Source organism: Bicyclus anynana, chromosome 14 (assembly GCF_947172395.1).
Source record: "Bicyclus anynana chromosome 14, ilBicAnyn1.1, whole genome shotgun sequence".
NCBI classification, from domain to species: domain Eukaryota; kingdom Metazoa; phylum Arthropoda; class Insecta; order Lepidoptera; family Nymphalidae; genus Bicyclus; species Bicyclus anynana.
In genome coordinates this window covers 1,047,915-1,060,654 of record NC_069096.1, presented here as the reverse complement: position 1 = coordinate 1,060,654, position 12,740 = coordinate 1,047,915, and the positions used below count along the sequence as shown (strand labels likewise).

Sequence of the window (12,740 nt, the reverse complement as noted above, 5' to 3'; positions counted from 1 at the left end):
TTAAAAAAGTTCTTGTAGCCGGTATTTTCAATTACATACTTAATTTGACATTATCGCTGTATCATTGTCGAGTTTCGATAAAAAGTTATTTTACCAACAGTATTAAAAGTAACGAATTATTGCGTACAAGAAAACGTGAATGGAGCATGATGTCATACGATATTTTGAACTTTAACAGGTCAAAGTTGAGAGTGTGACCTTTGAAATAATTCATTACAACAAACTCCCAAAAACGAAGTTTAACTACGAGTTAGTTTTGTGAACTAACTTTCAACCAGTGCTTTTACATAACCACTATAACAGTAAGAGTTTGCTAGCCAGTCCCTGTAGCCAAGTGGCACGCCGATTTTCTTTCTACGATCGCAAACGCTTCGAAAACTAGAAAAATGTATGGGAATGACAGATCTTGATCACGTGACCTGTCGATAGCAAATGTAATTACCATACATTTTTATAGTTTTCGAAGCGTTTGCGATCGTAGAGTGCGTCGTTTAGATCGTAGTTAAGGAGAGAATCGCTCGTTCAAGTGGTTAGCTACAGGAGCAGTTCATCGTAGATATAGATTGAGATTCGGAGCCTATACCTCCCTTATTCTATAAATGCTGCAAATTTGTCAGCTCGTAGTATTTTAATAATAATAATAATAATAGCCTTTATTAAAATACTACAGCTCGTAGTATTACAAGGAGTAAATAACGGTATCTACGTGGAATTTGGACCGTGCTAGAAGCATGGCCTAAAAAATTTTCAGCTTTTATAAAATGTGGAAAGTGTGTCTACTACAGGCGCGTAAGTTATTTGTAGAATTTTTGTGCCATGACAAGATAGAGACTTCGTAGATTTTGTAGCATAAATCGTAGAGTTCGTAGCACTTGGTCTAGTGTGCTACGGTGCTCTACGCCTACGATGCGTTACGAATCTAGCGAACACGACAGACGTAGTACTATCCTAGTTATTTTTTTATTAAAACACGATCAAGCAATGGCAAGACGCCATCTACCGAGCTCAATTGTAACAACAAGTTATTCTAGAATTTATTTAAATATACACACAAAACTCGCTACATGTCACAGCCATGTAATTGTTATTTCTTCTTCTTATAGTGCCATCTCCTATCGGAGGTCAGCACTCATTGAGGCTAATTTAACTTTGTTCACTGCTGCCCGAAAGAGTGATCTGGTACTCATATTAAACCATTGGCGTAAGTTCTTAAGCCAAGATGTACGTCTACGACCAGGCCTTCGTTTCCCCTTTATCTTTCCCTGGATAATAAATTGGAGTTTCGCATTATATGACCCAGGTATTCGAGCAACAAGTCCAAAGGAGGAACCTTTGGCCTTGTTGCAGAACTTCTGTTGGCTTTCCCATTTTTTGCAGCACAGTAGTATTGCGTACACGATCCCTCCATGATATTCGCAGTATCCGCCTGTAAACCCACATCTCAAATTGTTATTTATATAGAATTAATTTTGTATTGATTCAATTTTGTAATTAATGTGACTTTTACTTAAATGAGTTAAGGTGGGTCCAACTTGCCAGTATCTTAGTGAATCGATATTAAGATTGACCAGCATAGGTAACCCGACAGTGTGAGATTTGAATTTGTCCCTATCTTTCTATCTATAGTATTGTTTTAGAAAAAGAGAGATAAAATCGAATCCAAGATTCACACTGTCAACTTACACGGTTACAGAATCTCTAGAGATGAGGTCACTGTACCGAAAACTGACAACATAGCGTGATCTATGCCTGTCAAAACTCAAAACCAATATGTCTTTAGTATTTAGAGGTGAAGTTCGACAAACGCCTACGTTTGCAAAATCAAATTGCGACCAAACAAGGCGTAAATTCAAACCGCAGGCTTAGTGGAAGAATTGTCCAAAATTTGCAATAAAATAAATTAGAGTGGCAATCCGGCGAACTTTACGACGAACACTATAGATGCCATCGCAGTAAATACTCGGCTTTACGAGCGACACTGAGCTGCGGTGAAATTTTACATTAGACGCAAGATTCGATAAGAAAACCCGTTGGTCCGGTGATTGGTTATCCGGTAAAGTCCTAGGTTGTAGACCTGTGTCGAGTTGAAAAGTACTAGTAGCGGACACTTCCGACTTTGTTTGCTTGAGTTTATGTTTAGATAAATTCCGCGGGAATCACAGATTCTTCCGGGATAAAAAGTGGACTATGTTCTGTTCCAAGTTCCAATTCAGCTCTACGCCAATTCATTAAACTCGTTTCGGTTTAGCTGAAAAAGTTAATAGACAGAAATACGTGATGTCGCGTTTATTATAGAAGTATGCGGATTGAATTATCTTTCCGAAAATCTTCTGTAACAGTTATTGGAGAGTTGGCTGTCTTACATAACCCATGCTTCGAAAAACACTTCGTCGTTTTCATTTTCTAGTCGTGATTAGATTATGACAGACTTCGTACGGAGATGTATTACCGCCATTTTTATTTTTAGCGTTAAACAATCTCGCTATGTTTTTTCTTTATAATATGTTAGGCACATCCGGCTTAACACAAATTTATGTATATTATGGGCCCTGGGCGTTACTACAATGTGTGTCCAGCATAACTTTAAAAAACATACTCTTGTCTTTAAATTATTAGTTAAATTATTAGAATAATAATAGAAGCGTTTTTGGTGTATTACATCTATTAGTTTTCTTGTTAATTAAGTTTTAAACAGAATCTCTCGAAAAATAAGTACTACCAGAAGACATTTTAATGTAATAGCCGAATATAAAGAAGGAGTACCTTCCGGGCGCCCCAGCCGCACAGATTCGATGAGGTTCGATATAATCCAAGGGCTAGTGGAATTTCAGTACAGATAGCATAAAACGTATATCGATTTTTCTCGTAGAAACTTATTTAGTAGTACAAGTAAAAATTAAACGTAAGTAATGCTATGACCTCTCAGTTGTGAGTTCGATCTCTAAAACGTGTAAGTATTGAGGTTTACGATTTCATATTAAATAATTATTTTGGAAGAAATAACGGACCACCTTTTATTTAGATACTCTAACTTTCCAATAAAACGTGCATTTCAATAAGCAAAAACCTCATTTAATTTCTTTTGCTACTTTCTCAAACCGCCTATTCTAAGGTAACAACGTCACCCAAGTCTGACAGAAGATTGTCTACGTATATAAGTTTCACTAAATACCGAATCATCTTCAGAAGATGTCGACTCTACTTTGAAGTAGGCTCAGTTTTTAACAACAAACACTACAACTTGACACTGGAAAACATACCTGCCCCCTTCAAAAACTAGAAAGATGTATGGTCACGAGATCAAGATCTGTCATTCCCTTATATTTTTGTAGTTCTCGAAGCGTTTGCGATCGTAGAAAAAGAATCGACGTGTCACTTGGCTACAGGCGCCATTTATTATTCTATTTAGTGAGAATTGTCATCAGAAAAGAAAGAAAAAGAAAATATCTTTATTGCTACCATTATGCCACACATCACAATTATCTTAGAATAATAAATACCCTGCGATATGTGGCATAACCTAGAAAAAGGTCCCAGCTTAGTATGTTGCTGTATGCTTCCCGTATGCAAAAAAGCTGATTTTCAGCTAGGACGATCTTGGATGCCGAAGACAGGGTTACTATCCACTGCATCACGCGGCTGTCGTAATATAAGTAAATCTATATACTTATAATAAATCTGTAGAGAGGTCAATTCTGTACATGAAATATATATACAAAATAACTATCAGGGGGTGATTAGTGGTCGATACTGATGCCAAAAATGCAATCAGTAAAATTTTTGTCTGTCTGTCTGTCTGTCTGTCTGCCTGACTGTATGTTCTTTATAGAAAAAAAAAACTACTCGACAGATTTTAACGAAACTTGGTACAATTATTTTTCATACTCCATATAGTATACTTTTTACGCTACGATCAATAGGAGCAGAGCAGTGAAGGGAAATGTTGAGAAAACGGGAGAAGTTACTCAATTTTTTAAGCTTCCGTCGCGTGGTATGTTCGTTATAGAAACAAAAACTGCTTAACGGATTTTAATAAAACTTGGCACAATTATTTTTTATACTCCTGGGCAGATTACAGTATACTTTTCATCACGCTACGATCAATAGGAGCAGAGCAGTGAAGGGAAATGTTGAGAAAACGGGAGTGGTTACTCCATTTTTTCAGCTTCCGTCGTCGTCGCATGATCCCTACCATAGGGGTAGTAAGATAGGGGTAGGGTAGGGGTAGGGTAGGGGTATGGTAGAGGTAGGGTAGAGGTAGGTGTAGTAGTAGGGTTTCACGCAGACGAAGTCGCGGGCGTCCGCTAGTAATGTATAAATAAATATATTTTGCTGACGGTACACTGTATAGCCGTCGTGCCAACGGGCGTGTTCGCAGCAATTTACTGCAGCAGAGTGCGCCGAAAGAAGGAATTATATCTTAATCGTTACACAACGAGCATTGTGCGCTGCTAGCTGTGGCTTTCGCTAATTCCTGGTACCCGCTACGTACTCGTACGTACAAGTATATGCTAAACTAGCGGACGCCCGCAACTTCGTTCGCGTAGAATCTAATTTTTAGTCTGTGGGCTATTCCGGGATAAAAGTATGTATATAGCTCATTCAAGGTGGATTTTATCTCTATAACGTAACTTTAGTTTTAAGTTTTCGACTATTATTAACACCATTAAATTAAATTAAATTATGACATAATCTTGACCTTTCAAAAGTGCTTGTAAACTAAGCCTAATTGAAATAAATGAATTTTGACTTTTGACTTTTTGACTTATACCAAATCGGTTCAGCGGTTTAGCTAACAGGTAACAGACAGACAGATTTACTTTCGCATTTATAATATTAGTATAGATACGAGTATGTAAGCACAAGCACAAGTAGGCATCATAACACATTCAGACACATTCTATGATTCCCATATTCTATTTCCCATTCTATGATCCCTTTAAACATACGGCAATCAAAGACACTGGACATTTTTAAAAATGCCGTAAAGACTCATTATCTGGTGCAGTAAAGACGATCTGTATATATTATTTATCTTCAATATAATGTATTTATTAGTATATTTTGATATGTATTTTATTCATTATTGTAGGTATTTGTGTAATATTGTTTATGTATTAGGATGTAAATTTTTTGTATGTATGTTTATTACTAATACTATGGTTATTTTTGTTTTACGCCACCTGCTGATGTCCTTAAGTTTTCCTAAACCGAAGGTTGCCTGGAAGAAATCGCTACTTAGCGATAAGGCCGCCTTTTGTATGATGATTTCTTCCTAATTTGTTTTTTATTTCACTTGTTTTTGGCTTTGTGGTGTGCAAATAAAGTATATTTATCTTATCTTATGATTGTGTAGTTTATGTAGTGAAAGACGTCGCACAAACTGAATGAAAATAACATGTTATGTACGAGTGTACTCATCTATCTATATCTGTACTTAATTTAATTATTTATATCTATACTATATATTTACTATTAGTGGCTATAGTGGATATGACCTCTGCCTCCGATTTCGGAGGGTGTGGGATCAAATCCGGTCCGGGGCATGCACCTCCAACTTTTCAGTTGTGTGCATTTTGAGAAATTAACCTATTAATTACTACTATTACTAACCCCTCTCACTCTGAGAGGAGACTTGAGCTCAGCAGTGAGCCGAACATGGGTTGATAATGATGAAATGAATGATTGTTCGAACGGGAACTGCGCGGGTGAAACCACGGGGCGTCGGCTAGTAAAATAGCACGTACGTGGAGAGGATGATCAAAAGGGATTAGTCGAGGGTGAATGAATATGTTGGAAGGCTAATGCCAAGGCGAACGTTCTTGTAATAAACCCAGGATCTAAGCCAAATTTGTATGAAAGTATTGTTGGAATGGGAGAAACAAGCTATATATGCAAGGATCCTAAATGGAAGGATATGGTCTTTGCCTACCCCTATGGAAATAAGGCTTGGTAATATGAATGTATTTATATATAGTATATATATAGTATAACTAGCGGACGCCCGCGACTTCGTCCGCGTGAAAATCAATGTAAACTTTCAACCCCTATTTCACCACTTTAGAGGTTGAATTTTAAATATTCTTGAAACACAGTATATTTCGTATTTCTTTTATGATTTACGATCAAATTTTTAAAACTGTAACTCTTAAAATGAAGGACTTTCTATACAAACTTTCAACCCGTATTTCACTCCCTTCTATTTTTATTTCAGGGTCAAAAAGTACCCTATGTTTTGCTCCAAGGTCCCATTTACTTTTATACCAAAATTCATCTTGATCAGTTCAGCCGTTTAGCCGTGAAAAGGTAACAGACAGACAGACAGAGTTACTTTCGCATTTATAATATTAGTAGGGATACACGTGCATGATGCCAGGAAGTAATTGGATCTTAAAATTACTTTCGGATTTTGGGGGGAACAGGTAAAATGGGTCAATACTAACAGCTTAGTTTATCGTTAACAAAACTATTTTTCATATTTTTATGTAACCGACAGTTACATCTTTATCGTAAGTGTAACTGACAAAATTTCAGCTTGTTTAAGTTATTGCGTCTTTTTTTATTGTTTTTTACGTAACTGTAAAAAGTTAAACTTCTTTCGTATGTAAGCACAACAAAGTTTAACTTTAACATAAAGAAAACCTGAGGCCTATCGAATATTGTAAGAAAGAAAAAAGGCCTAAGTCGTCAAAACCTCATAAAAGAATTCGACGAAGGCGTGCGGGGGGTGGGGCGCGGTGCAGCGAGGGGGAGGGCTGCCAAAAATCTAGTCTGACTGGCTTGTATAGTGCAATGTACTGTGCGACGAATTTGGGCGGCACAGGAGTTCAATGGAGACTCATTACTTAGAAAATTGTATTATCTCTTTCGGACGCCCGCAACTCCGTCCACTCTTAGCCTGCATTCGCACAAGAGTTTTTTAACGGACGTTAAAAAAGCGTTCAAATACAATAAATGTATTCCCAGGTATATATCCACACGACAGCATTTTTAAAGCACAACGCTTTTTTACGAGCAGTGTTGCATTTTCAATTTTGGTCGTTAGAAATAGAACTTCATTTAACTTTATACTATCTTTGAACACTTTTTTAACGTCCATTAAAGAACCTCTCGTGCGAATGAGGGCTCCTTAATCCGCTAATAAAGCTGACGTGTACTGACTACTGTTTTTCTATGTACGTATAGATAGACAATAATTATCACATTTGTTTTATAGGTCCGCTATTTAGACCCACAACGCTGCTCCAATCCGTGTTGGCGTGATAATGTTTAATAATAAGGATTAGTAAATAATCATATATGGCCAGCCGCATAATCTCGTTTTCCGTTTTTTTTTAAATTATTCGCGAAAAACTGTCGAATCTAAGCAACAACGTCACTCGGATACGATAGAAAGCCTTTCACGTTTCACCTGGAACAAGTGCATCCTTGGGAGATGTTGACTCTATAAATAATAACAAATTAATATACACGGGCAATACACACACTAATCACTATTTAGCCCCCAAGTAAAGTCCTCATTCGCACGAGAGATTAAAAAACGTTAAACCCAGCGTTGGCGCTTTCTTAATTCAATTTCAACGCCCAAAATCAAAAATGCAACACTGCTCTATAAAAAAGCGTTCTGTTTCGACGGCCTTCGTGGTGCTGTGGTATGCGCGGTGGATTTACAAGACAGAGGTCCTGTGTTCGATCCTCGGCTGGGCCGATTGAAGTAATCTTAATTAGTCCAGGTTTGGCTGGTGCGAGGCTTCGGCTGTGGATAGTTACTACCCTACAAACAAAGACGTACCGCCTAGCGATTTAACGTTCCGCTAAGATAGCTGTTTGAAATGAAATGAAGTGAAATGAAATGAAAATTTTTATTTTTTTGTTTAGTTTTCATAACTGATGCGGTTGGGACTTTCTATTAAGTACTAAACCTTTATCAGAAGGGCCCGCACTTCCTTAACTATAATATTATCATAATTATAAAACAGTAACAATAATTTTAGCTTAAAAATCAAATAATGCGTAATTCAGCTGTAACGTTTGGATGAGAAAAGATATTTTGAGTCCTTATTGATCACTATCAGATGATGATTATAACCGGCAATGACAGCTAAACGTGCTGTTCTAAGCATGAGGATGTACTACTAACATCCCAACTCCGGGTTGCTACTGAGAATTTTTCCATAGAAAGAACAGCGCAATATTTCATAGCCCGACCAAAGTTTCGAACATAAAACTAGTTGGACCAGGCTATAAAATATAATGCGAGTTTATTATCTAAGCAATTGCTTACCAAACTATTATTTTGCCATTACTTACTGTTATTATTTACTAGCGGACGCACGCGACTTGGTCCGCAAATTCATATAAACTTTCAACCCCTATTTCACCCCATTCCATTTAAATTTTCGCATATGTTACGGATAACAAATAGTGCACTAATTATATTACAAAATTATAACTCAAGACATGAACTATTAAGACAAATATAAAAAACTACTTTAACCATTTACGGGTACAATTTTGAAAAATCTTGAAAGACAAGAGCTTTCCATATAAACTTTCAATAATTTAATACATTTTGCATATTATTTCCAATCATAAAGTCGAAGATGTTTTACGTACTTATTTGCATGAATACTAAATTACAGAACATAGATTTTAATAGGTTAGTTACCTATAGTGTAATTAGAGGAAAAATATTCCTCTAATAACAATTGTTTGAAGTCGTAGCCCTAAATTATTATAGAGTTCCGCTGTTTAAAGAGGTATAAAACGCAAAAATAAATTAAGTTCAAATTTAATTTTTCAAACAATTTCAAATCTACAAGCACTTTAGAACTTGTTATATTTATTTTTGTTTTTGGACCACAGCAGCTACATATTATATTGAGCGCTTATATCTCATGAGTTTCTTTCATCATTAACAACCCATTTTCGCTCACTGAGGATTGGCAGACTTCACTTCACATACAATTAAGAAAATTCTCAGGTATGTAGGTTTCCTCACGATGTTTTTCTTAAAATGCACACAACTGAAAAGTTGGAGGTGCAAGCTCCGGACCGGATTCGAACCTATGCCCTCGGAATCGAAGGCAGAGGTTATATTCACTGGGCTATCACCTCTCTTAATGAGTTTCTTTATACCGCCAAATTTTGTAAGATACATTCTTGTATACGGAACTCTGGAAAATTACATTAGATTATACAAAGAGCATCGACCGCCTGCCCTCTGCAATTAACTACGAATAAATAAGTTAGTAAGCATGTAAGTACAATCAAAGGTTAATATCCTATAAGTAAACCAAGTCGATGAACCTAGTCACCTCACAATTATGTTCGTCTGTCCATCAATGTGACTGTTGCTATTAAGTGTCATGGTTTTTACGAAGTTCGAAGTTTGTTGAACCATTTGATTTGCAATAAATAATTAGTTCGTATCGAAACTGTACTCAGAGGCACAATTATCCGCCCACTTTTACTCTCACTCGCGTCATATTAAAGAGGGCGGACAATTGTGCCTTTAAGTATATTTAAAGACTGCATTAAGGTTTAATTCCGCTTGCAGGTAGTGGACAGGTTAAATGAAAATAAGTCTGCACATATATATTTTTTTATTCTTTACAAGTTAGCCCTTGACTACAATCTCACCTGATGGTAAGTGATGATGCAATATAAGATGGAATCGGGCTAACTTGTTAAGAGGAGGATAAAATCCACACCCCTTTCGGTTTCTACACGACGTCGTACCGAAACGCTAAATCGCTTGGCGGTACGTCATTGTCGGTAGGGTGGTAGCCACGGCCAAAGCCTCCCACCAGCCAGACCTGAACCAATTAAGAAAACCTCAGTCGGTCCAGCCGGGGATCGAACCCAGGACCTCCGTCTTGTAACCACTGCGCCACGGAGGTCGTCAAATAATTGCTTTATCTTTTTTAAGTATTCCCGCTCTCCTCCCGTTAGTCGGAAAAGAGGTTTAATTGCGATTGTCTTATAGGAGAGAGGACTAGGACCTTAGACACTTCACACTGCTTCAATCCAGCTTGGCGTGCTAATGATGATAATGTTTGCCATTGATATGTGATTATGATCACTATCAGATGATTATGATAAAAACTGGATCTGTCAGCTTATCGTACTCTCTGAAGCACGGAGGTATAACCGCTAACTTCCCAACTTTGTTTATGTTTTGGTATCGTGTAAATAATTACAAGTACTTGATAAAAAAAACTTTTAAAATCACAGACAGACACTTTATTTTTATTTATACGTATTGATTAAAACTCATTATTTTTATATTCTTATAAAATTTTGTAAATGTGTAGTTTTTTTGTGAAATTAACTTGATTCACTTTTAAATTTGGCTTGTTTATGAATGACGTCACTTTTAGTCTTTTTCAGTGTAAAGTCAATTTTTTATAGACTTCACACTGAAAAAGACTATACACATCAATATATAAAAGTGCCTTACATAGGCCAGTGTGCCAGTAAAAATCATTTACATATAACGACTCTAAGGTTTTCCCCGCGCGGTCGTTAGATAGTCGTATGGTCCGAGTAGGTGCATCTAAAAAGTGCAACGCGATCGCGGAGGCTGCTTGAGGCGCGCGAAAAAATAAAGATGGCCGAATGTGCGCGGGCGTCGACCGGTCGTTGCCCCCACTTAGACCGCCTAGGCTTTGGAAGGTGACTTTGAGCTAACGCCTAATGAGCACGATGCACGGCGTCGATGACTTTCATGACACACCGATTTTTTATTGCTTGTTTTATTTAGGTAAATACGGAAGGTATAATTTTAATTGTCTTGGTTTTTTTTTCTTTAAATCCGATTGTCGGTGTAGGTTTATGGTATTAAGACTTTCTTGCTAATATACTGATTTATATTTACTCTCGTGTCGTAATATATTCTAGAAAATATTATGATGATTTGCATTTTTCTTTTGCAATAAAATAAATAATAACATTGCTTTCATTCTTATTACAAGTTTGTTTTAAAATTGTTGTAAAATTTTAACCATTGTAATTTAGTTACAACTCTGGGTTTTTAAAAATTAGGACAATTGTGGTTAAGTGCGAGTTTCTTTTGTATATAAATAAGTTAAGTTAAAATATTTATTGTACATGAGATAAAATAAAGTAGAATATGAGATGGTGCATAACTTGGAATCAAAACACTCGTGCCTTTATAAATAAAACATTCGTTTTATAAAATGTACTCGTATTTTAATAACTCCATTCAATAATCTACTATTTACAACTCATAGGCACTGCTCTTAGCATTGCAATTTTCTCTCTGACTTATCTTCTAACTTAAATCTAGTTTACTGAAACTACAACTAAACTGAAATTAAGAAGTTACAACAGACCATTAATAAAAATAAATACTCTGCGCTGCTTAGATTATCTAGTTCTTTAAAAAAAGTAAAAATATTTAATGAAAGTCCTAAAACATTGAAATCTAAATCAAAGCGACATATACGAGTAGGTGACATTCATAATTAAACGAGCAAAGACGAGTTCCTAATGGCGTCCGTGCGCGTACATTTCTTTATTACATTTGTATACATGGTGCTTCAATACGTGAATACTTTTTGAGTGACTATTAATTAAGTCTACACGCGTAACCTACAAGTATATAATATGACAAGCCTCTTAGGTCCCTCCTCTCGAGTATGAAGCTAAAAATATTCATCATCGACCCTCCTTCCTTACCGGAGAAAGGATATGAAGTTTATACCCACCACGTTATTCCCAACACCTTTCATTCATGAAGTTGCTCTGTTTAAGTTGATCGGCAGGCTTAGAATGCTGACGTTTCTGATAACTTTCTTTAAAGACTACATTCAGTTACATCGTCATCAACCCATATTCGGCTCACTGCTGAGCTCGAGTCTCCTCTCAGAATGAGAAGGGTTAGGCCAGTAGTCCACCACGCTGGCCCATTGCGGATTGGCAGACTTCACACGCAGAGAATTAAGATAATTCTCTGGTATGCAGGTTTCCTCACGATGTTTTCCTTCACCGATTGAGACACGTGATATTTAATTTCTTAAAATGCACACAACTGAAAAGTTGGAGGTGCATGCCCCGGACCGGATTCGAACCCACACCCTCCGGAATCGGAGGCAGAGATCATGTCCACTGGGCTATCACAGCTCTTACATAAGAACCTGCCTCGCTAGACGTTACTTTTTTGTCAAAATATATGATAAACGATCTAATGGAATTATATAAACTGTCTCTATAGGTTCATATATATATATATGAACCTATAGAGACAGTTGATGTTTCATAGTTATAATCGTCTTCGTCGATTAAAGAGCTCCGTTAAAACATTTTTGTGCGGTTGAATGGTGTAACAACAACTTCTAGTTTAGTATATTAATCCAAGTCAATCTAAGCTCGTTTTTCTCAAAAAATAACAGACAATTTTGTTCGTGAATTTGGGTGCGATGTGTCTTTATGTAATTAGTCTGAGGATGTTAACAATAATAATGACCAGAACCGATGGCGTGCACTCTCAGGTACAGGGTGCAGCACCACAATTCCGGGTTGTAAATATTTACTGAAAGTTTCATAAAAGAAACAATAACACATTTCGTAGCCCGAACCTTAACTCGAACTCAGCGTTTGTGAAGCATAAAGTTTGATTCGTATTTCTAGTTTATCTAAACTTTAGAGATAGAGAGAGATTAGACTCTAGGCCTCATTCGCACGAAAGTTAAAAACGCGATGCGTTAAAATCCAGC

General features: G+C 36.6%; 2 protein-coding genes across 3 annotated transcripts in view; both read left to right on the top strand.

Annotated features, from left to right (window-relative positions):
- LOC112046476 (uncharacterized) overlaps positions 1–12,740 on the top strand; it is a 62,902-nt gene that overhangs the window by 44,911 nt on the left and 5,251 nt on the right. The window lies entirely within an intron of this gene.
- The window catches only part of LOC112046466 (rab GTPase-binding effector protein 1), a 449,904-nt gene continuing 448,284 nt past the window's right edge, over positions 11,121–12,740 (top strand). Inside the window, exon 1 of the mRNA XM_052885662.1 lies at positions 11,121–11,132. The gene's annotated coding sequence lies outside the window, so the exon portion shown is untranslated. The remainder of the gene's footprint in view (positions 11,133–12,740) is intronic.